We start from the raw sequence: 25,565 nt of genomic DNA on the forward strand, positions 1-25,565 counted from the left end.
ACTCTAATACATATTCCCCATCACGCAGCTCTTTGGTGAATGAGTCAAACTAAAAAGATTAGCGAGATCATTTTAGGGATTTAAATGACAATAATGGCGGTAGATTAAAATGATGCTTCTTACTTCTCCTTCTGCAACTTTTTTTGCGACAAAATATGTAACGGTAATCCCCAGTACTTAAGCGCAACCATAAATAATCGGGCTCAGAGCTGGGTGTTTAAACTGGGCGTTCCGAATGAGCAACCAAATGTGGAGAAAAAAATTAGAGGCACTGCACTCATCATACTGCTCACAGCGTGAAAATGCTCCTAATTACGTTCGGACGCTCAGAAATATGGGAATTTCGGAACGTTCAACCGTTCAGTCTGGGACACAGACACATGCAACAGTGGACTGCCAAGTACTCGTAACGCTGCAGACAACAGAAAAGCCGCAGGAGGCGTAGCTGACTCGGAAGCCCAGATTTAAAACTAAGTGAACTGGGGTAGTTATACAGTTACACAACCCAAATTCAATCTAGGGCATAAGAACACTGTCTGTACCGCAGAAAGACGCTTCCCGACAATCTGTTTTTCTTTTCGTCGAACGCATACAATTATAGTAAAAAGGACAATCGCTTACACTGTACGCAAATCTCAGTGCTTATATTTCGGTGATATCGCATTTCATTGCTTTGACGTACTCTGTCCGTGAACTGCTGGCCACAAGAAAAGGATGGGCGCCCTAGACGGCACCATTTGCTGTCACAAGTTAACTAACATCGCCATCGCACAAAACATAGCACAAAACACTCTTGCCAAGTGAACATTCGACGGTGACACCGCTGCCATCACAAGAAAAAGCTTTGACTCTTCTGCGTGACCTCAGCCGAGCGCAGACAACGAGGAGCGAAACACGACCGATGCTCCTTCGGTGCTTTGTCGCTCGCGTCAATCACGGCAGGATTAACAGGACACAATGGAGAACTCGCCGACCGACGCAGCTCGAAAGCAGCCACGCCACGATGCGGGTCCCGTTCACGTCGACTAAGCACTGCGATGGGACAAAAGCCCCGGGCCCACACACGGTGTCGCTCCAAACCGCGTCGCTGCGATCAGCTCGCGACGACTAACCCACGCCTGAGGAAGGCACGCGGCGGACGCACAGAGCAGAAGACGTCGGCCCGATGTCAGCGCAGAGGAGAGACTGCTGGCGCCGTCTACGGAAAGCGAGTCATTCCGGCCAGCCGGCCGACGACGCATCACAGCGGAGACGGGAATGAGGGCATTGCCGGAACCCTCCTCCGGGGCCCCCCACCGCAACGCACGGACGGACGCTCGCAATCCGATCGTGACATCTGACCGGTTGCCCGGCTGTTCGACCTCAGCAAGCAGCAGCAGCAGCCGCCAGCAGCGGGCGGAGCACAGTGGCTTCGAGGGGTTGGAGAGACAAGCCTTGGACGCGCGGCACTTCCGCCGCTCTCCGCAGTGCGCGTAGCTATGCGCGCGGAACGAACCATTGAACGGAGAAGAAACGGGGGAGGGGTGCAGGCCAGCCGGCCTGGCTGAAGCAAACGCGGCCACCCCGCAGAAGCAGCAACAGCAGAAGCGGCAGCGGTTCCGTCGGGCCGTTGCCGCACCGAGGAAAAAATTTGAGCGAAAGAAAGAAAAAAGAAGAAAACAAAGGCGACGGGCGAGGAGGAAGAACAGGCTACCGGAACGTCGTGTTACGGTGATTTTCTTCCCGCGACAGCCAGCCTTCTAAAGAGGGTAAGAGAAGTAACGGTCGTTCGTCGGTAAACCTCCGCTTTGTTGTTTTTAGCTGTTCCCGGTCACAGGCGACAACCAACGGCGCAGAAATGCGGCAGTGTTTACAGTGCCTCACCGGCAGTCGAGGGAGCAGGTAAATGTGACCTCTCGTTTCCTCCCATCTGTTCCTTGGTCTAAACGGACGAATGTAAACACACGGAGGGGGCTGGCGCACCAAAGGTGCCCGATCTTCCAAAGCAATGAGGCTGGAAAAAGAGTGAAGAGGAAAAGCAGCGATTGTAGTGGGGGGGGGGGGGGGGGGGGGTGCAAATAAGCTACACATGGCCTTAGGAGTCAAGTCTGAACGTCCAGTTTCATATATCCACCACCTTTCATTTGTTTTTAAGAAAAAACGAGCTGACACGTCGGAGGGGAATAAAAACGGAACACTGAATGCCGCCCATGTGTATAACCACGGTGCGCTGAATGACAAATGCGAGCGGTGCTGCTGAGGCCGCAAATGGGGATGCGCAGCTAATTCGACGAAGTGGCGTCGCAACGTGGTCCGCGTTGATCGCCTGACCTAAATTCTCTAACGCGGCAAGGTCAAGTTTAACGGGCCCGTAAGACGAACGAACGGCGCTAAGGAAAGAGGGAGGCCCGACACGCGTCGTGCTGCTGCCGAGGAGACGAGGGGCAATTAGGGCGGTTTTACACCGGGAAACCCGACTTCAGCTGAATCGAGGGAACTGCATGGTTTGTCACAAATTGCTTCGCCTCCAGTTAACGTTCGTTGCAGGGCCGCTAAACGTGAAATCTTTTCACTTCCTCATTTTTACTCGGAACTGAAGAGGTTTAATTAGTACTTCTTACTTTAGTTGCGTGCAGAAAGTTTCAACAACTAAAAGAAAGATTTCCGTGGTTTTGCTGAAAAAACCCTATATGTTTGATGAATACAGCATTCTAGGTGGATCTTTGAAGGGGACGCAGTTGTACTCTTCATTAGTATTTAGTTTATCATAGATGCGAGCTTTTAACCCAAATAGCACCTTTTTAAAGTATTCAGCAGGTCAGGCAGGCATTTAACTTGCGCATTGGGACGTGATGGCCTGAGTCGCTCACGCGCCCTCAACTCCAAGATCAGTTTTACTCCTACACGATCGCAACGCGGAGATGCATAACAGATCGTGACTGTGACCTCGTGCCCTGCGGCGTCGTAAACCCTCTGAGCGACAGCGGGTGGGCTCCGAGCGGCCGATCTCAGCCGGTGCACAAAGTGATGAGAACGTCGCGCTCTAGCAACTCTTCACATGTCCAGGAAGCGAGCACTCAACCAACTGATCCGGAGAGTTGGGTAATGTCGTTAAGAAAAATTTAAGAGACTGTTAAAAAAAACAGTCCACGCTGTACTAACCATGCCACAAACGCCATATTTATAATATTTAGCTCGACGGTACAGGAATCTCTTTTTTTTTTGTAAAAAGAAAACAAAACGTGCTGAATGGACCAGACAGATGCAACACTAGTGACAACATCGCTCACCTCATTCCACTGCAGGTGCCTTTACAAACTCTGGCGTCCTGTCCCCGATACCGCACCCGTAAAAGAGTTTATAGCTTCGCACCACACAACATTTGTATTGGCACCTACTAGGCGTCTCGCCTGGCTCGCTCTTCTGTTTAATTTGCCACATCACATTTGGTCTCATAAACCTGAGATCGGTGCCTCCAAGAAACAAAGCAACAGGGAAAACGCCGCCGACGCATTCTCGACCAATTTTTGGTGAATTAGTTAATCCCAAGGGCAGGAAAAGGAAAAACACAAGAGTGAGCACAATTTTTGTGCTGCAAATTTGAGCTGAAGGACCAACTGAGTTCGTCTCTCGGCTGAAATAAAACGGCACGCTCAAACTGCGGTCTATACATGCTGAGATAGACGTACGTGCGTACGAGTTTAACCAAAAGTAAACGAAACCTGCAATCCCGAAATTACTCTGCAGCGATGTTTAGTTAAGAACCTTCCAGGACACAGTAAATAATACTCGGGAAACCTTCGCGCCCCAAAGCGGAGGCACCGCCCAGTTGTCGCAGTCGTCCTACACGACATATAATTAGCAACTTCCACTTGGCGGTGAGCTAACAATTACAAGCGTATAGAAAAAAAATTGCGCATGTTCGTCGAAACCATTGCACCGACTTCGTTCTCGCTCTTGCTACACAACTTACCCGTTCTCATGCACCAACCCTCGTGTATCATTCTAGGTATTTCTGCTTTCTTAAAAATGACTCCGCCTTGGTTGTTTTTAAATCACAAGGCCTACCTGATATTCCTGTGCTGGCCCAGTTTGCCGGAGTCTGGGAGGGACTGTCATTCCTGACAGACGGGCTCTTCAAAGCCGTCTAGGCTATAACTAGGCTATATATCTGTATACCTATATCTATATATCTGCACGAACGGACCATTCCAGAAAAGTGAGTGAATATGCTTGCCGGATAAACTTATTTAGAACAGCTTCTTCCCTAAGACAATACATGAGTGCAATGGTTTGATGGAGAAATTGTTTCCGGGACCCCTTCGTCCTTTATCAAGGATCTGAAAAATATTCTTTTTTAATGGGTTTTATCACGGCGTTTAACTTCTCATGCTTGTTTTCCCACTTACCATGATACAGTGTGACTAAGCGACGCAAATATCAAGACACCTACCTGTATACGTATCGTTTCATTTTTCCCTGCTTGTTTCATGCCTTTAATTTGCAGCTGAATTTGTATTATATGCCATCTGTGCACTCATATTGTTTTTCTTCCCCCCCCCCCCTAACACTAATGCACGCAAGGGCGCTGTAGGTATGTAAATAAATAAATAAATAGGCTATAACATTTAAAATAATTCGTGTAATTGAAAGGTGCGACATTGAAACGAAAGTCCTGAATTTCCTCTACCACGCGACAGGAGGTCCCCCTTCATCATTTTGCTCTGGGACCTCCTGCATTGTATATTTGCGTATTACAACCCTACTTTTGAATAAAAACATGAAAACATGGTTTTCGTGTACATAATGTGAAAATATCGTGCACGCATTTATGGGAAAGTAATGACAATGCAGCAGCTTGAAAAACGGCGCACTACATAAAAGCACGACTAAGGTAACCGGCAGTGACTGAATTCCTGACGGCGGATGGCGTTCCACCTGTCGATATATCCACTGTCGAGCAAGAGCTGTTTTTGGGGATACTTACAGATGACGAATGGGCAACAGCCAGATGCGCTTAAGTGTACAGGCTATGCGGTTGCCGAGATAGCGGTAGGACTGGACCAGGGAAGCGGGTGTTTTTTGAGACAGTAATAAGGAAGGGAAGGCCCTGTCGGGATGGCATGTAAAACTTTGCATCTGGCATCACCAAGTAAGCCGCACTTCAGTATAGCAGCACCGTTGGCCTGAGGAAGGAACGGGCTCCATCCAACAGGCGAGTATTGCAAGAGAAATTGCGAGTTCTTGGAACTTCCAACGAACTGAATGCACTAGTTCAAGAAAATATAGCCACGCCTTTCACACATCAGTGGCACAGCATGGTAATTTACGAGGAGCTACTGCACGAAGAACAAACTATAACAATGCGGATTATGCGGAACTTTAAAAGTCCAAGCCAAAACGTGGGATCGCTAAGCCTCGCAAGCACTTTGGCACCGGGCCCGGCGTCCGTTGCCGCGTTCGGCCTGACCAGCGAGCAGCTACTCCGCTACGGCTTCGACGATGGATGTGGACCACACCCATGGCTACGACCCCGAGTCTGGAGGATTCGGAAGTGTTCCGAGCAGCAGCAAACAAGGCGAGGCGAACTTTGATAACTCACAGCCAGAACCTGGATGGAAGACGATATAGCTCAGGGCAGGATAGCGTGCACAAGGGCACTCGGCTCCGAACGCATACGAAGATGACCCGAAGTCACCAGCAGCGGATCCCACGAGCCGCCAAAGGCCCCCGAGACTGCCTGACCTCGACAAGTATGAATTTAAAGTGATTATCAAGCCGAAAGACCGTTTAGAGCTAAAAATGTGGGGTGGGAGTGTACACCCACTTAACGTCGCGTTCGAAAACGCGTTACGTGGCAAGACGCTACGCGCCAAACCTTAAATGAGAGTTATTGAAGAGCAAAACATCATCATCGTGGCAACTTCCCATGTCGAAGACGCCACAGTACTTGCGAAGATCGATCACATCAACCTAGACGGGAAAAAGTACCACCTTAATGCCTACGTGAGAACACCGCAACACTCATGCAAAGGGGTGGTGCACGGGATTGACCCCAACGCATCAGACAGAGACCTACAGAAAGACTTTTCCTCGGAAACCCACGAAATATTAGGCATCCGAAGGCTCGGCAGATCCAACTCGGCGGTGATACTGTTCAGTGGATACAAAGTCCCTTTCTTTGTGACGTACGGGTGGATCAAGCGCAAATGTTTTCTTTATAGGAAAACTAGACCGTTTTGCGTACTGTGCGGCAGGGAAGGACATAGACCGGACGTCTGCCCCAGCCCAGCTGAATCGAAATGTGACTCGCGCGGCAAGCTGAACCCCGGGGAAGCTCACGACTGCACCCCAACTTGTGCGGCATGCCAGGGGAATCACCACACCTACTCAAGGGAATGCAAAGCAAAGTTTCTGGATCCCATCAATAAGCCTAGGAAACATCAACATTTCGGTGATCAGGAAGAGAAACCGACAACCAGTGGCACCAGCAAGAGCTACGCGGCAGCTGTACGCACCAGCCGAAACGAGCAGTTCGAGAAGAAGGAACCCAGAAGAGCGGCCTCCAATTCTACGTCCAGGTCCCGGTCAAGATCTAAGTCTAGTCAACGTCGCAACTCGTCAGGCCGATCCGGAACGTAAGAGTCAAGACATCATAAAGAGCAGGGGACCACCAGGTCGGTCTCCTTTGCACCTAAGGCGGATCCACCGGCACAGGAGACGCCACGCACCCGAGAACGCGGACCGTGTTCTGAGAAGCAAGAAGACTCAAGACACATCGTAAAGGTGGGCTATGCTGGGTTGCCTCCATCCCTCCCCGGAAACGCGATAAATAAGGAGTTTAACGACCTGAAAGCAGAAATTATTCAGCCAAAAAATAGAACGAGGAGTTGCGAGCTGAACTTAAATTGGTCAGGCTGCAGTCACAAACAACTCCCGACAAAACACCCGAAGCCCGGCCAAACTCACAGTCAGTTTAAAGACAAAGGAATGCGCTCACTGATCATGTCATGAAATTCAAAGACGTTTCGGAACCTCGTACGGGTTCCTTGATCACTGAGCGGTACAAGAAATTGTCGCGACTTATATATGTAACACGTGGCGCAAGGAGCGTGCGTAGATGGGTGGCATGGTTCCTTGCACCCGGTTCATGGTAGCTGGTGTCGATTGTATGATTAGAGATTCCATCAGTCGCCGAGATGACACGTTCCTTTCCTTCGCGATGACAGTGGCGTGGTCCCAGTCAATCGTATGAGTATGCTCTTGCACATGCTCGGCAATGGCGTTCGTCGTGTGATTATTATTTCTGACGTCCCGTTTGTGGTCGTTAAGCCTTCTGGAGAACTTTCCTGTTTCGCCAACGTAAACCTGGGGGCAATCAGCACATGGGATCTGGTAGATGACACCTGGAAATGCTTCAATCGGCAGTTTATCTTTCACGTTCACGAGCTGGTTACGGAGCTTGCTGGTCGGGATGTGGGCAATGCGCATGTCATATTTTGAAAACACGCGGGATAGTGCTTCGCTGATTCCCTGCACGTAAGGAATGGCAGCACGCGCCGGGAATGTCTTGTTGCTTTGTGTTTCCGGCTGTAAGATCCGCTTCTGAATATTGTGGACAAAGCGACTAGGGTAACCGTTATTAGTCAGTTCTCGGTGAATCGTCCTCAGCTCGTTTTGCAATGAATTTTCATCTGAGCATATGCGTACGGCACGTGTTATTAAAGACGATACCACCGACGTCTTGTGGCCAGCCGGATGACACGACATAAAATTGAGGTAGCGACCTGTATGCGTAGGCTTCCTATAGACCGAGAAGGTGAGGGCGCCCTCATCCCTGCGAACCAGTACATCCAGGAATGGCAAAGAGCCGTCTTTCTCAAGTTCAAGGGTGAACTGTATATGCGCATTCTGGGCATTTAGGCTGTCCAGGAAGCGTGTGACGTCTTGTTTCTTCAAAATGCAGAAGCAGTCGTCTACGTAGCGGTAGAATACTTTGGGTGCATGAATGAAGGCGGCTAGCACTTTTTCTTCCAGGGCTTCCATTACTAAATTGGCCGTTGTAACTGATATTGACGGCCCCATTGCCGTGCCTTGTGTCTGCTGATAGAAACTGCCGCCGTAGGAAAAATAAGTGTTGCCAAGGCAAAATCTCAGCAGCTCGCAAAGTTCCGGAACGTCGAAGGGTGTGCGGCCAGGGAGACCAGTGTCAGCTTCCAGGGCTTTTTCACATGTAGCTACTGCTAAATCCACTGGTACGCTAGTAAAAAGCGATGTCACGTCAAACGAAACCATAATGTCGTCTTCACTCAGCGAGATGCCATGTAACTTAGATGCAAACGTGGACGAATTTCCGACATGCGTTGATGTCTTACCGGCTAGAGGACTCAACACCTGGTGAAGATAGCCTGATAGTCTATAAAGTGGCGATCTGGTGAAGTCGACAATAGGTCGAAGCGGTACCCCAGGCTTGTGGACTTTAGGCAGGCCGTAAATTGCAGGAGCTGAACCGTTTGTGCACAGCAGCCGGTAATAAAGGCTCTTCTGGTGCGGAGGAACCAAACTGAACAGTCTGGCCAGCAGTTGTTGCAGCTTGGTCTGTAGTCTGCTTGTTGGGTCACGGGCTAGAGGAGTGTAAGTCCGATGGTCTCCGAGAAGGGCCAACAATTTCTTGTTGTAGTCGCTCCTGTCAAGCAAGACTGTGGTGTTGCCTTTGTCGGAAGGATGGCGATGCTACTGTTATTCCGCAGGCTGCGAATGGCTTGCTTTTCTGCTACCCACGACCGCGTTCTTGCACTGTGTTTCCGCAAACCGGAGAGCACACAGTCAGTTTATGAGCGCGTCATTGCAGAGCTGAGGGCTGACAGAAAGGAGGATAACAAGTTCCTACAAGTTATTCAGATGGTCAAAAACGAGCTCGCAAACGAGTCCGCCAACACTAGGAAGTACATAAACTCCGCCATTGCCACAGTCCGAGACGAATTCAAATCTAAACTCAACGAGTGCAGCTTCCGAAATAGGAAATCCAAATATGCCGACAGGCACCCCCTTCCAGAAGAGGACGAATAAGGACCATGGCACATAGGGGACAGGAAAAAATAATTTGGCAATGGAATTGTCGGGGATTTAAAAAGAAAAAAGCAAGCCTTCAATTTTTCATCTACACGTCGGAGACGCCACCTGCTAATAGTACTTCAAGAAGCAAATACGGTCATCAGCATGAAGGGGTACAAAACTTTCCAAGATGAGCATAGCCTAGGAATAATTGTTCACAAGGAGTTTACCGCAACGCTGCAAGAACTGCTAGCCGAAAATATCGAACATGTTTACATTGAAATTCTTCCCAAACACAGGGGAAAACGCAGTTTGCACATACTGAACGTGTACAGTCGCCCCAGGGACTCATGTCGTCAGATAGCCACGCTATTTAATAATTTTATCAAGAGGGCAGGTAAGGACCCCCTCGTCATAGCTGGTGATTTCAATGCGCCCCATCAAGCATGGGGATATCACTTTAACAGCCCGAAAGGTAGGAGGATCCTTGAGATCGCGAACAGAGAAGGGCTCACAATCTTAACGGATCCCCTGCAACCCACCAGAGCGGGTAATAGCGTCAGCAGAGGCATTTGTCCAGATCTCACGCTTGTGAAAAACTGCCTGCAGGCCACCTGGTCTAACACTGGCGAGTCCCTGGGCAGTGATCACTTCATCGTCTCCTGCACTGTTCAGGGAGTTAAATGTCGGAAACCATTTGACAAGGCTAAGATTGTGAACTGAGACAAGTGGAGAGAGGAAATCGCACGTCTCCCGGACGAAGATATCACAGATATTGAGGCATGGACAGCGCTGCAGATGAAAACCGTCGCCAGGCATTCTACGACAGCGAACACCACGTAGGAAACTCCTGCAGTTGACCCGCACCTGTTAAATCTGTGGGAAGCCAGGAGATCTCTGACAAGGAGGTGGAAAAGGCAAAAGTTAAATCGCAAGCTGAAGACCAGGATTGCAGAACTCACTAAAGAAGCGGATGACTACGCACATAACCTCGCTAACCAAAACTGGCTCAAGCTGTGGGATGAGCTCAACGGTAGAATGGGCACGGCTAAAGCATGGGGTCTCCTCAGATCCCTTATCGAGCCGAACTCAAACCGGAAAGAGCAAACAGACACGCTCTGTAACGCCTTGCACAGCTATAAAGGGGACAACGAAGCCCTCATTGCAGAACTTCCATGGAAATTCCTCGATGTGGGATCCTCGTACCCTCTCCCTGCGTACACCGGTGCACCCAATGAAGAGATGGACCAAGACGTAACGGTTGACGAACTGAGGGCGGAGCTTGACGTCATGCGTAAGAACACCGCTCCTGGACCGGACCAGATAAACACCAAGATGCTCTTTAATATGGATGACATCTCCTTAAGAAAATTAGTGAAATACTTCAACACGCAGTGCTGGAACAAGGGCCAGATCCCCGACTCCTGGAAATTGGCTTTAGTGCGATTTATTCCCAAACCCAAAAAGCCATGCGATATTGATCATTTACGACCCATCTCCCTGACGTCGTGTCTGGGTAAACTGTTCGAGAGGGTCGTGAACGCCCGACTGAAACGACTCCTGATGAAGACTGATATCCTCCCTGACACGCTGTACGGGTTTAGAGAAAAGCTATCTACACAGGATATTCTCCTCCGTAGCAGAGAGGATGTTCTGGACAACCCCGGCAGATGTCAGGTCAAGGCCATCCTTGCGCTCGATTTAAAAGGGGCATTTGACAATGTCAACCACCAGAGGATACTGGATGAGCTTAACAGCATCAACTGTGGTGACCGCACATATAATTACGTGAGGGACGTTCTCTCCAATAGAAAAGCGTCAATAAGTATTGGTGATCGGACCTCTTCTCCGTTCAATCTAGGTTCCAAGGGCACCCCGCAGGGAGCGGTCTTGTCTCCACTTCTCTTCAACCTGGCCATGCGTGGGCTACCAAAGAAGCTAGACCGCATCCAAGGCATTGAGCACGCTATATACGCCGACGACAATACGATCTGGTGTTGCAGCGGTAATGAAGGGGAAATTAAAGACCGGCTTCAGGAAGCAGCGAATGTCGTGTGCCAGCATGCGGCGAGGCATGGGTTAACGTGCTCTCCCGAGAAATCAGAGTTACTCCTGATCGACCGCGGCAAGAAGCAGAATACGGGGCTTTTGCCGTCCACTCCCTCTGTCGCCATTACGGTCCAGGGTATGAGCATTCCGATCAAGAAAGAGATCAAGATCCTGGGAGCCATCATACCCAGCGGCAACACTAACACCGCTACAATCAGACAGCTACAAGCCTATTCCGAACAAGTCTCTAGAATGCTACGCCGGGTAATCAAGTAAAGAAATGGGCTAAGAGAGAAGGAGGCCCTAAGATTAGTTCAGGCTTTCATTCTCTCTAAACTAACATACGCCACCCGGTACTTACGGCTTAGCAAAAAGGAGAAAGACCAACTACATGTTATTATTCGAAAGGCAGTTAAGACGGCGCTGGGACTCCCTTTATGCACATCCACTAAGCGCTTATTACAGCTGGGGATCCATCACACCATCAACGAACTAATAGAGGCCCACCGTGTAAATCAAGTTGTCAGGCTGTCAACATCTAAGCCTGGCAGGAAAATATTACAGAAGCTGAGAATCGGCCCACCCCGGGAAGTCGCTGACAAGATCGACATGCCCATGCAGATGAGATCACACATCACGACTCACCCCATACCAAAACGCATGGACGAGGAATACAACAGAGGACGGAGACTAGCCAGAGCTAGACACCTCTCCAAGCGCTGGGATGAAAACAAGGACACGATCTACGTTGATGCGGTTGGACCCGTTAACGGAGTCGCGGCAATTGCAGCAGTTTCACCCAGGGGGAATATCATTGCAAGCAGCCTTATCCAAGCGGTGGATACCACATCGGCTGAAGAAGCAGCTATCGCACTAGCGATATCAAAAGAACAGCGAGGCAACGGTTATGTCCGACTCACAAGCAGCGGTACGCAATTACCTCAGAGGCCGCGTTGGCGCTCCGTGTTGGGAAATTTTTGAAAGGTCTAATCCTTCCAACATCCAGATCTTCTGGACGCCAGGACACCTCTCAACGACGGGCAATGATGCGGCCAACACAGCTGCTCGAGCTCACCTCCTCCGAGCATCTGGCACGCAGCCTCTCTCTGACACTGTTGACAACCCCTCACCCTTACTAAGCTACGCAGAAATTACGGAGTACTATAAGATCACAAGAAGGAAATATCCTCTTCCTCACAAAACCCTAAGTAAATATGAAGAGCACATAATCAGGCGACTACAAACTAATACTCTGCCCAATCCTTACGTAATGAGTAAATGGTACCCAGACACCTACGATTCGTCCTGTCCCTTCTGTGGAGCAGTTGGCACACTCTTTCACGCGGTTTGGGAATGTCAAGAAAACCCAGACTTGGACAGAAATCCCGATCCGACCTATGAGCGCTGGGAGGCAACCCTTCATAGCCACAGCCCCCTCGACCAGAAATCGCTGGTTGAGAGGGGCCGGATTACGATGGCGACCAATGGGTTCTCGTACTGAACCCGCCCAGTTTTTATGCTCTGAATAAATGTTTTCCTCCTCCTCCTCTAACAATGCGCAAGGGCTATATGTACGGTGCTGTGGCCGACAATGAGACCCATAAAATTGTGTTATTAGAGTCTTTTAGCACAGCAGAGACGTACTATATAGCGTTCTGTTCTCTTACACGTCCCGAAATTGCGAGAGATGGCGTACAGGAGAGCTCGGCGTATTTAATTCGACCACCCGGGGTTTTTTACGTGCACAGGGATTTTCACATTTCAGCTCCATCGAAATGTGCCACAGCGGCCGGGAATCGAGGCGGCGACCTCGAGCCCAGCAGTCGAACGCTACGCACAGTCGTCAGCACAGCTCTCTGGAGCGATTGAACGCCTCCCTGTCGCACGAAGGAAGTGAAATTTTTAAGCAGGTATTCGGCTCTAAAGACCGAGCTTGCGCTGGAACGAAGAAGCATAGGTATACAACTTGCCCTGCACACTGCACTCTACCAGTTAGAGAGCAGCTGAGTCAAGATTTCACTTTGTTCCCTCCGCAACAAACAGCTCAAGCGCTCCAGAGAGGCGTGCTGACGACTGTACACACTGAGCCACCGCGGCGGGTAATAATAATTGTTTTTTGAGGGAAAGGAAATGGCGCAGTATCTGTCTCATATATCGTTGGACACGCAAACCGCGCCGGAAGGGAAGGGATAAAGAGGGAGTGAAAGAAGAAAGGAAGAAAGAGGCGCCGTAGTGGAGGGCACCGGAATAATTTCGACCACCTGCAGATCTTTAACGTGCACTGATCTCGCACAGCACACGGGGCCTCAGCGTTTCGCCTTCATCGAAGCGCAGCCGCCGCGGTCGGGTTGGAACCCGGGAACTCCGGATCAGTAGCCGAGCGCCCTAACCACTGACCCACCGCAGCGGGTATACGTCCAGAAAAATGGATCGAACTAGCCGTTCGATCTTTTCACTCCCACACCGTACACGCAGTCGTCCCGCTGAACCTGCAACAGTGGACGCGCCTTTGGCAACGCATTTTACATTCGCTGGCTGCAATCGGGGTCGACCGAGCATTGAAAGGCGTGGTCTCAAACCAGGCGGCCCGATGCGCCCGACTGATTCACCGAGTGTTCTGCAGGGTGCCCCCTGCAGTCCGGGAAGACCGCGGTCTTGGCGCACTTGGCGATGCTCGGCTGCCCGTACTTGCCTCCCCCCCACCCCCCTCCCGGCGCGCGTCACGCGCTGTTTCGGCTCGTTATTAAGCGCTACACAAGCAGACCACAGCACAAGCTTTCCGTTTAGAGGATGATTTTTCATATTTTAATGTCTTCCTTGCGTCTATAACTCGGCTAGTTCATGCACGTGGTGGTCCATAACCCAGGCACGCAGACAACGTTCCCTCACAGTCTCGGGTCATGTGCGTGTGCGCCGAACGAACAGACTCATCGTTGCGTAACACACGGTCAGATGGTTGTCACGAGCATGAACTTTCCTCTTACTTTTCGTAGCCGGCGCTTGTACCATCTCACCTTGTTTTCGCTCGCGTAAATCAACCTTGGACAGAGTCCCTGGAGCGATTTGCATAATCTATCACCGTAAAAAAATAATAATTGACCCAGTTTACAGCTAAAGCTCCATGATAAATTGCTGTGCTGCCGGAGGTTTTCCGTAGTCTGTAAAGCGTGGGTGTCGGAAAAATGATTCATCCTCCGCAGAAACTAATGCGAAGAGGTGGTGTACGAATAATGCAAGATACGTATGGAATACGGAAGAATGCCGTAAAAATAATATGCACTCCGTAAGATCATACGCAGCATTCCTTTTTTGAAAGCGGCTGTTTATATGAGAGAGATACTGCGCCATTTCCTTTCTCAAACAAAAACACATTATTATTATTATTATTATTATTATTATTATTATTATTATTATTATTATTATTATTATTATTATAAGTACAATATCACAATAATGATGATGATGGTATCACAGCTGCGTTCTCGTCGTTTTCTCGCGTTCGCACGCACTCGGTGGCCCCGCGTGCGTTGCGCTCGGAACGGCCTGGACGCAATTCCCTGGTTCTGCGGGACGCGGGTGTCGGCCACAGAGAAAGCGAAGCGCCTCATCTTCAACAGCAAGAATGGCGCCAGGGAAAAAGAGGCCAGTGAGAGAGTGGAATCGGTTGGCTTATTGGTGCCCCGATCACCAGAGGCTGGAGGATATGCCCATAATGCAGTTCATCAAGAAAGAGATAATGACCAGCCCTGAGCCGCAGGTGAGCTGTTTTCTCTTGCTTAGACCCTTTGGGCAGTGGCTTGACGCAGGCACGTAGCCAGACAATTTTATCGGGAGAGGCCTGTTCTGTTGTCCGTCAATCGTGGGGTAGCCTCCTCACATCCAGCCCACTAGGACTAACCGGGCCTCGGCAGGGCCCGAGGCAGTTGTACAGGGCGTAGGCCGGTGGGGCAGGGCCCATGCCTAACAATAACACTGCTGGGGGGGGGGGGGGGTTTAGCGCGATTTCGGGGGGAGGGGGGACCGGGCCCCCTTGGGCCCCTCTTTGGATACGTGCCTGGCTTGACGTTTAACCTGGGGCCGAACCCACGAAACAGTTCGCTTTGGAACGCGTTCGCTTTATCTCTCGCCACCTCGCTCCACTGGCCGTGTGTCGTCACCGCTGGCGGCGACATCACGGAGATGGGACCACGGATTTTGTTTACATCACGAGACATGTCAATCAAGTGAAAGCGAACGCGTTCGGTCAGTGTGTGTGGAACTCTGAAAGTGGAGTTCGCTTCGGCGCGAGAAGAAACATGCCGGTTCCTCCCGTCGCCCCGCTGTTAGCGGTGCTCAGCGAATGTTATCGGCGGCATCGGCGGACGCGCGTGCATGACAATACTTTCGACATGAGTGACGATGCCTTCCGAAGGCATTTCAGGCTGTCGAAGAGACTTGTGCGCCGGCTATGCGAAGAGCTAAAACCCCCGCCTTGGACCAACGAGAAAAAAATTAATGTGGATTAGCCCAGCTAATCCAGGATATACCAAGCGAAAGCGAGATTGAGGTCTCCAGTGGCCCACGGAGCCGGTTGTGCGCCTTCCCTTTCCTCAAAATGAACGGTCTTTGCAAAGCTGTCAACGCCAATGAACTCTATGAACGCCGTTGGCTCACTTGTTTTCTTTGGCTTTTGAGGAAAGGAAACTGCACCGTAACCGTCTCACATATCTCGGTGGACACCAGAACCGTGCCGTAAAGGGAGGGATAAAGGAGGGAGAGAATGCTTGGACGGTGAATGGAAGGACGGTGAAGTGCTTGGGAAATAGGTCTTTGACACCACCTCGTGCGATTAAATTTACCTTGTGCCATGGCACACTTTGGCCAAAGCTTCTCTTGCCCCATAAAAATTTATCACCTTCATCAAGCTGACAGATAGGGTGAATCCTGGCACCTCGGCGCGAAGAGATAAGTGATCCCGTGGACAAGCCCATGCCTCCTTGACAGCACTCCCAACGAGTTTTCGTTAAGAATTTTTTCACGGGGCCGCCCGCATTCTGTGTACGTGGAATGCGCATCCAGTATTGGTAGTAATCGGGCCAAGTCCATTCCCGCTACGTCTTTAATCTCCGTCATCTCAACTTCACTGCACGGATGGGTACGCGCAATAGATGCACAGCAAGGCAGACCGTATAAATGAATGTACCATACGTCATCTTTGTTATTTCTCCCCGCCTGCACCCGAGTGGCCTCCTCCTCCATTCCTCGGCCTCTCCTCTCTAGAGGTCGCTGGGTCTTTTTTTTCTTCCTGGACGCAGTCCCGCGCAGCCCAGACCGCGTCACGCCACTGCGCTTGTTGCAACGGCTCCCCCTCCCCGCGAGCCGTGGAGGAACAAGCGTCCACTTTTCCCGTTGGTCACGCCGCGAGGCCCTTTTTTGCATCGGCGCGTTTCCTGAGCGGCCTCTGGCCGCCGCTGTCGAGGTGAGACGCGAACACACGCACGCACGACTGCGCGAGGAGCAGCAACTGTCCCCTTTCTTGCTTAGTTGGGTGCTTTCTTTTTCCTTTTTGTCCCCCCCCCCCCCCCCCTTTTCGAGCGTCGCAAGGGACCGCCGCAGGGAGCTGACGACGGCAACGTGTGCGCGCACGAGGAAAGCGGTGGCAGCGGTGCGAGCTTCTGCGCTGCTTTCTTCTTTTCTTCTCAGCGGCAAACTTGTGCTCTCAATATAAGCGAAGCGGCGAATCCCGCGAGAGGCGCAGGGCACCGAACTGACTTCGGCCCAGTCTCATCTCGCTGCGACCGAGCAGCCGAATCGAAGCTTAGGAGACGCGGAAAAGGGCGAAGCAAGCTTGGTTCGGAGCGGAATATATCGCGAAGCGGCGAGCCTGTTTGCAGGGACGAAGGCGAAAGAGCGCAGATCCTTCTTAAGTACACGTAAACACACACAGCGGCAAGGAACGCCGATTTCGTTCCTGGCTGCTTCGACGCTCACCTCTCGGGGACGGTTGCTTCGCCTCATACATGTGGAGGTTGCCGCCCTGGTTCGTCTCAGTCGCGATTACCGATGTTATCGTCCTCGATGGCGCCGACTGAAATGCCCCGTCTCGGAACGCTCGCAACATGCCCGCGTCGCATCGCCTTTACGCGCGCCTCGTTTTAGCCATGCCAGTCCTTCCAAGATATAAGCGCGAGTGCACAGACCTTTGCAAAAAACGTTCTGCTTGTCAACATGTCGCTCGCTGTACTGTTGTGTGCGCGTGTGGCTACTGTGAGCGCTCTGCACGTGTTAGCAACTGTTCATAGAGCGCCGCGCTTAGCTCTTTTTTCATTTTACAAGACTTGCTGACAGTTAAGAGTACTGTACTGTAAGTGGCATAAACTTCTTCTTGGTTGTCTAGGAAAAAAAACACATAGTCAATCTTCCAGCTGTAAGTTCGTACCAAGCAAAATTCCACAATCATGGAAGGTAAAGAATAGATCGTTTTCTTGCTTCAAAATGCTGAAAATGCGCCTCCGCGGTGGCTCAGAGGTTATGGCGCTCGCCTGCTCACCCGAAAGACACCAGTTCGACCCCGGCCGCGGCGGGCGAATTTCGATGGAGGCGAAATTCTAGAGGCCCGTGTACTGTGCGTTGTCAGTGCACGTTAACAACCCAAGGTGGTCGAAATTTCCGGAGCCCTTCACTACGGCGTCCCTCGGCTGCGTCGTATTAAATTTAAACGAGCCCCAACAATGCGGCAGCCTTGTAGTAAAAAACGGCTCAATGTATGAGCGCGTAGACCGTTCAAAATAGGAGTGCGTACAACTGCAGCAGGCGGTTCCACGTACAGTCGCCCACATTCTTGACAAGCACGAAACGTCACGCGCCTTTCTGCCCCTTGCTCAGAATGGAGTTTTCCGGCAAAAGCTATATGCACTCGCATCTCCCCTAAACTGTCGGTAGACGTTTTTAGCATACCGTTTACGAACTACCGGAGAAGTATACCGGTTAACCGGACCTCTCCTGCGCATGCGCAGTCGCATTGTTGGGGGTGAGAGGGAGCCACTGCGCGTGCGTAGCCGGCGTCCGGTAAAGCGGTATACATCTACACTAGTACGTCTCCGGTATGCTAAACAAGTGTCTGCTCGGCCGCTACGCGGTGCGTGATGGTGCCAAAGGCGGGAATCGCGTGTGGCCGACTGCTCTGACCTCTGAAAGAGTGTGGCCGACTGCTCTGACCTCGCACAAGCAACAAGCGAGCAACGCAATTCTAACGCAAACATAACATGTCTGAGAGAGAGGGAACAGTGAGCACAGCCCGAATGTCCTGCAGCCGCCCCTCCTCCATCTTTGAATGAAGTAGGGGCGGAATTGTCGGCGGTCGCGGCACGGTGCAAATAGGAGAAACAAATATTCATCTCTCGGTTAACACAGAAGGCCTGCGCAGGTTTGGCGGCGCAGTCATGCGTGTCTGCGGCGAAGAGCTAGATTAAGTTCTGTCGGTAGGGTATGATCGTTTGCTCAGACACATCCTTGCAGGCATGAGGGTGACCTGGAAAAATGAGGATGCGTTTTTTGCAATACAAAAAAGATGAAGTGTTACTGTCACGCTGACTCTGTTTACGATGTCTCCTGTGTCTTTCAGTCGACTTACGCCGCCGAGCAACGCAAATGCGCCCAGCAACGTCCGTCGGGTAGCAAGACCAACGCTGGGACAGCGGCGACCACCGGGTCAAGTTCGGACTTGCGTATCGACACACCAGCAACCACCGGGTCAGGTTCGGACTTGAGTATCGACACACAGGCGACCACCAGGTCAGGTTCGGACTTGCATATCGACGTCAGTTGCATTAATAGTGGTATCGACAGAATTCTGTTCGCTGCATCTGTTGAGCTCGACAGCTTTGCTTTTGTGTAGCACCATTTAAAGGGCATACTGCTGCTGCTGCTGCTGCTGGTGTGTGTGTGCGTGTGTGTTTGCGTGTGTGTGTGTGTGTGTTTGTGTGCGTGCGTGTTTGTGTGTGTGTTTGTGTGCGTGTGTTTGTGTGTGGGCGTGTGCGTGTTTGTGTGTGTGCGCGTGTGTTTGCGTGTGTGTTTGTGCTTGTGTGTGTGTGTGTGTTTGTGTGCGTGTGTGTGTGTGTTTGTGTGTGTGTTTGTGTGTGTGTGTGTGTGTGTGTGTGTGTGTGTGTGTGTGTGTCTTTGTGTGTGTGTGTGTTTGTGTGTGTGTGCGCGCGTGTGTGTGTTTGTGCGTGTGTGTTTGTGTGTGCGAGAGCGCGATAAACAGAGAGCTAAAGCGGAGGAAGTTAAGGCAATGAGGTTAATCGGAGCTGGGTCCGAGTGGCTACTCTGCATTGGGAAGCTAAACCACTGCGACTGAATTAAACTGTATATGTAAATGAACAGCCATTGCCCTGCACGCAGAGTAAAGAACAGCTGAAGTCAACGTGGCCCACTTTCGACGGGCATGCGGTGTAGAAATGGAATGTCATTAGTCACGTTCACGTATTGTGTAGTCCGCGTGTGCAGTGCATGCACGACTCCCGCACCAGACCCGTGAACGGAAGCGCGCGCTCCTCCTCTCCGCTCCGCGGAGATTATCTTCATTTTCTCCTCCTTTCCTGTCACCCCCTCTCCCACTTCGTCCTTCCTAAATTATAGTCACTTAGCTCACAAGCTGAGATTTCTTCGGACCGCATTGAAGAGCCAGCCGCCAGCTCTGGAGGGTAAAGAAAGTTTCCTTGCAACCGCCAGCACTTCAAGTCAAGATGGACTAAAAGCGCTCAGGGCAAAGCGTTTACCACGGGCATCTATAGACGTAGTTAACTGCTACGATGCATCCAGCTCTCCACCCACCGCTGTGGCCATAGTGTTGCGTTTCGAACCCGGCTTCTCGGCAGCATTTCAATGAAGGTGAAGTGCAAAAACCAAAGGGCGCTGCGCGAAGTTACCCGACCGTGAAGAATTCCCAGCTTGCCCAAATTAATTTGGCGCAGTCTGTGGTAAGCCTATCCCGTAGCCGTGATGATGCTGCGGGACGTAAACAGCTCTTAACCACGCCTCGACCTCGTGCATATGCAGTTCTACTGTAACTTAATTGCTGCAAAACCCATTTAGAAACCAGTAATAAGCTACACCACGCAGGTGGCTTACGCGGCCGCGCTCGCACGAACTCCACCGCTCACTCTTAAGGACCGCAATCAAGCTGTTGCCTGTCAACGACCGATTAGCATCGGTGACCTGGTGGCCGAAATTTTTTTTGCGTAGCCCTCCACCATGGTGACTATCGCATTTCACTGCCTCCTTCATCCCTTGCGTCAAGTCGCAGTTCAGGAGTCCACTGTGAGTGCGGTAATTACTGTGCCGCTCCTCTCCGTGAAGATTTGTATTTGCATTTTCGCAAATAATCAGAACTTGATAATATCGAGACTTCATCTGAACTTTGCAAAGCGCGTGTTGCGTGAAGTTTAACGTACCAGCCATGGCACGCGGTGTATTCATGATCAAATGTTGTATGTATGCCAGTACCACCCGTCAGCTGGGCCTGTGCTTGATCCCAAGTGCCCAGCAGATGTGCCCCAGCTTGCTTGGAGCTTCTGGCACATACTGCAGGCAGGTCGCGAATTTTGCGCTAGAAACCACAGGACATTTGAAAAAAAAAATGAAAGAGCTAAGGAATTGTGGTGTCTACTTAGTCGTATAGGCCGATAGGAAACGATTAACAAAATTCTTCGCAAAGATACACTCGCGTACCTTCACGTTCCTTCCGGCCTCTTCTTCCCAGCTCAGGCCTTCTTTTCAGTCCGGCAGTCCGCCTAGGTGGCGCCAGCTTTGAATATTAAAAAAAAGAAACTACACTCCCTCCACTTTTCGCAAGTCGGAACGCGTCAGTAGAGAACAAAGCTCGCCAGTTTTTCCTGCAACTTCCTGAGGGCTTGATGGTCAGGACATCGCCGTCAGGGTTTCAGTCTTCACTGTTTCGAGTCTGTTGACTTAGCTCGATAATCGAGGCATTTCTGGTGTCGCTCTTGTTGCCTCCCTTACTGGTACCTAAACCTTCTTCACTGCATGTGGCAGCAGTTCGTAGGGAAGCTCATGAGAGCATTATAATGAGTGCTTTAGCACACTGCGTACCCTTCTTTGAAGCCATGAACCATCATTGTACGTCTCTCATCGGCACAGCTCCTCATCTTCTGCTTGTTTTCTCTGTCATCTGCTCCGAGTTCTTCGTAACGGTGTCTCTCCGGAATGTGAGGCAGCTTTGTGTTCAGCTGGCGTCAAACTAGTTGTGGAATGTGGCGCCGCTCTATAGTTCAGGAGGTATACTCACTGAGCTCTCCTTTCAAGTTGCTCCTTGCTGCCTTCGCCGTTTCCTTTATGTTTCTGATGAACATATTTACCCCGTAATTTGCTTGCGGCCCCAGGGATGTCGTCCTGTGATGTCGAACGTCACTGAGGTATAGGAATGCAGCGAATTCCTTCCTGAAGATAGGTGGACCATTATTGTCGGTCTTCCACACGCAAGCCGTTACGTGCAGTGAGAACTTGTCCCTTAAGTTTTACGTCAGACTTTTTGCATTCAGTGCAGACAACGTTGCAGTAAAACACAACTGATAGTAGTCATACACACCCACAGACCTGACACCCACCTGCTGTCAGACAAAGGGGCAGCAAACTCTCCCGTTAGTGACTGCCATGGTCCATCTGGAAGAGGCGTCATGCACAACGAATAATCAGATAATATTTTTCTCTATACGACTGCTTTCGGGATCTTTTGACGGGTTTTGATTTCTAACTCCACTTTTTTGTCGATTCCTGGGAACCAAATCCTCCTCCTGATCAGTTGCTTGGTTTTTGCCATGCCTTGGCGTCCTCCGCGTGCCAGATGGTTTGCTCGTGATTGGGCTTTTCCTGATATTCCCGACCTTGTTCCCTTGAAAATAACATCATAGTTGGCAACTGTTAGATTATTTCTGATTTGAACGCATTGTTTTAGCTTGTCATCATTTCACAGTCTCTTGGACGACGTTTGATGTCTTGTTTTAGGGGCTGTGATGAGCCGCTGCATTTCCGTGTCCTTTTCCTACGCCTTCACTAATGCGTGCATCGTCAGTGCTTTTGGCGAAGAAGACACCAAGACGAAGAGCAGTTCTTCAGTTGCGATAGGCTCTCTTGGTGTGTCTTCCCCCTTTGTTGGTGGTGGGTGCCTGGATATCAGTGGTATGTACTCGATGTGAAAAGTGTAGTGCTGCTGCCTCGGGCTAAGACGTTCATGTTGTGCGGACTACTCTGCGCTTGCGTTCTTGATTAAGGAAAATTTAGTGGCTGGCAATCTCGAGTTACTGTGAATAAGTCTCCAGCTTCGTATTATCGAGGACAAAAGTCTCCAGGAGGCGCAACTTCCGATCTTTGCGCATAAGTGCAAAGTGTGCCACCCTTCCACTTATTTCACTTATACACGTTATAGAGCCCGGGAGAAACTTTCACCACTGCAAGTGTGGTCTGAAACCAACAGCTGATAGCAAAGCTATACACGGTGGTTGCCGGTCGCGTGTCGTGGGGACTTTTGTCACCGAGAGTACATGCGGAAGTCCTCAGTCTTTGACACAATGGCTAGCATCTCTTTGTCAATCTGAAGGAATATTCTATTAGCTGGCATTAGTGCTCTGCTGTATTGTGCTAGAACGTTGGATATCCTTTCTTCTGTCGTTTCCTGGACCGACAATGCTGCTGTTCCCTCAGGTCCGGCGTGTGTTGGTGATGTACGCCGCATTGTTGGCATCGAAGTATTCTAGAGTACGTGGTCTTGATGCGGCTCTTTTACGCTGTCCAGGGCTTTTCTGGTGCTGCTCCATCCAAGCTCACGTTGGCAGCACATGTGAAGCTCCTTAGCGGTTTAACCTTTTTTTGCCAGGCGACGGATGGAGCAGCTGCAGTAATCTGTCGTCCAAAGTAGGCTTATGACTTCCGTTCGGATTTTTTGGTGGTGTCGTCTTGTTCAATGCATCAACGTTTTCAGAATCTATACGCTGACTTCAGGTGGCAGAGAACACGTGATCGGCGAATAGAAAACCCTACAGGAAGGGAAGAAGGAATGCCGGAAACAAGTGGATGGCTAGGGAAACAGCAGTTATAAGCGTTACATTGTCCTGGAAGCTTGCCAAATCTATTATGGCATAATATAGGAAAAAAAGTCTGACCAGTACCTGCACATGCGACGTTGGCCATATTTGCCGACCTCTGCACACAGTGTGCTACGGATTCGTATAAAACTACGCTGGTTGTCATAGTAACCAAAAGCAGTCAGAGTTGCCCTGCTCATGAACTCGTTGAAGCACGATGTGCCAAACGCACCACGTAACACTAACTGCTAGCATTGACAAGAATGCGCCATTGCCTTCCTCCCGAATTTGGGACCGGCTGGACTAATCATGCCATCGGTTTTGTCGATATAAGCGCAAATACGGCTCTCTCGTCCCAATTTTCTGCTCCAACGGCGTTTCCGCTGCGTCGATTGCCACACAGTGTACTGAGTTTGTGATCGGTACACACGAATGGATGCCTGCTCCTCCTCGGGCCACAGGCATGTCGCCGCTCGTGCTCGTAACGACACTGTTACTCCATCGACCGAGCGACATACGAACTCAGTTCTTGTACCGTTCTCACAAACTGCGACGAGACAAACAGCTTCGTATGCAGAGGGGTCGATGATGCGCGGTGGAGCAAGGCCCTACCTCGCCACCGAAGCGCGGCGGCGGCTGGAACATATCCGTGCAGTGCTTCGTTTTCCACAGCTACGCTGGACTGAACAGCTCGGGCATCCTCAGATTAGCGTGTGTTGTACTGTGATCTGGAGAGAACGAACGATGCTCCATAGCATTTATTTCACCCTCGTCTTTTCCTCTTTTTTTTCTTTTCGACAGGAACAAGAAGAAGCGCTCGGCTGAGAAGGAAAATGAACCGGAATCGCCAAAGCGGGCCCCCAAATGCTTTCGGGTGTGACCTCCAGCCTACATCTGCGCTGGCCACGCGGTGTGAGAAAAGCTGCTGTGATGTTTTGAATAAAGAATGTAGTGTGTCGCTGTCGCTGAGTGCCACGTTTCTCGCAGCCACCTTGAAGTTTGAGTCATGAACACCGTATACTCAGCTTTCCTATGCGCACACTAATCCGAATAAGCGCCGAACAAAGCGTTGCCCCCTTTGTTCTCTGGCCCGCTACTGACTGCGGGACACCGCCGTACTGCACGCAACAGGTCGGCCGCTAATCTCTCCGCTTTCAGTCGGGTTGAGCGGATGGGTATAACTTATGCAACCGCGGCCGTCGAGCCGCGCCAGCCACCGTATCCATACGTGCGCGATATGAGAACACAGGGCATTCCCGTTCACGGCCAAGATTCGCGCGATGTCGCCTCGCCGCGGGCGAGGGCGGTGGCCCCGGGGAAGGAGGGAGGTTAAGTGCACCGCGGCGGAGTGGAAGTCTGTGGGGGGGAGGTCGGCCCCGGCCCAGGTCACGGTGAAGGAAACCGCGGTGCGGAGAAAGGTCACGGCAACTACGACGCGGCGGCGGCGGCTGAGCGACTGCTGCCGTTGGAACGGTCGCCCGCCCTCGGTCTCGCCGGGTCGCCTCGTGTGCGCAACCTTTAAAAGCTGGGCGGCTGATGAGCCCCGCCAAGCGCGCGCAGACGATGGGAACGCTGGTGGGAGCGACACCACATGACTTGTCGGGCGCAGCACTCAACATAACCTCTGATAGCTAGTATCGCAGTTGGCTTCAAGCTAGCGATGACGCTGGGTGTAACGAGTGCGAAGAGTTTTGAAGCTTTGCGTTCATTTTGTACGGAAGACAAAAAGACGAGTATGACGTTCAAACCAAGTCACGGCCGTCACTGCACCACACAGATTCAAAGTGTGAAAGGCTGTATTTCACGTCATCTCCGTCGTGGATCATGTCTCAATGTTCGTCCTCGTGATAGTCGCCTTTCTATAAGGTTGGCAGGTCAACTGCGAGCTCAATTGTGTGTCGAAAGCAAGCGGTAACAATTTAAGACGTCGGCATATCTGAAATGCAGTTCGACTGAGGACTCATCAGTTGCCGAATTTCATCTTTAAGTTTTAATTTCTCTTTCCCAGCTCCCTTGTTCATAGTGGTTTTGCCGCTCACATATCACACCGAACTTTTCATCCGTTTCAAGGCGCCCATCGACCAAATCGCTGCATTATTACTTATATCGCTTCATTTTCTTCCGAGCAGCAACCAACTTCAATGGCTTTCTCCACAAAGTTCACGCAACCTGATGCTTCCTGGCCTCTCAAAGGGACTAGCAAATTATTTAGCACGAAAAAAAGAATGCACTGCGTAAATGTGCATCGTTATTTTCTAAGTGTTACGTAATGGCCCATGCAGGGGGTCTTTAATGTTACCGAGTAAACAGAAATCTTCTTTATACTGCTCGGCGGGCCCATTGTCAGCGATATCTGTCCTTCATTTTTTTTTATTGCTTTCCGACTCAGCTTTTGAACTGGCGTTG

At 50.8% G+C, this 25,565-nt stretch overlaps 1 protein-coding gene and 1 long non-coding RNA gene across 3 annotated transcripts in view; one reads left to right on the forward strand and one right to left on the reverse strand.

The window, feature by feature from the left end:
• LOC144115235 (uncharacterized) overlaps positions 1-25,565 on the reverse strand; it is a 112,520-nt gene that overhangs the window by 35,954 nt on the left and 51,001 nt on the right. The window lies entirely within an intron of this gene.
• On the forward strand, positions 16,438-24,123 carry LOC144097985 (uncharacterized). Its single transcript, XR_013307120.1, has 3 exons — positions 16,438-16,540; positions 18,686-18,855; positions 23,961-24,123. It is a non-coding gene; the product is annotated as an uncharacterized LOC144097985 (long non-coding RNA).

The sequence above is a fragment of the Amblyomma americanum genome, chromosome 1 (genome assembly GCF_052857255.1).
Source record: "Amblyomma americanum isolate KBUSLIRL-KWMA chromosome 1, ASM5285725v1, whole genome shotgun sequence".
Lineage (NCBI taxonomy): Eukaryota > Metazoa > Arthropoda > Arachnida > Ixodida > Ixodidae > Amblyomma > Amblyomma americanum.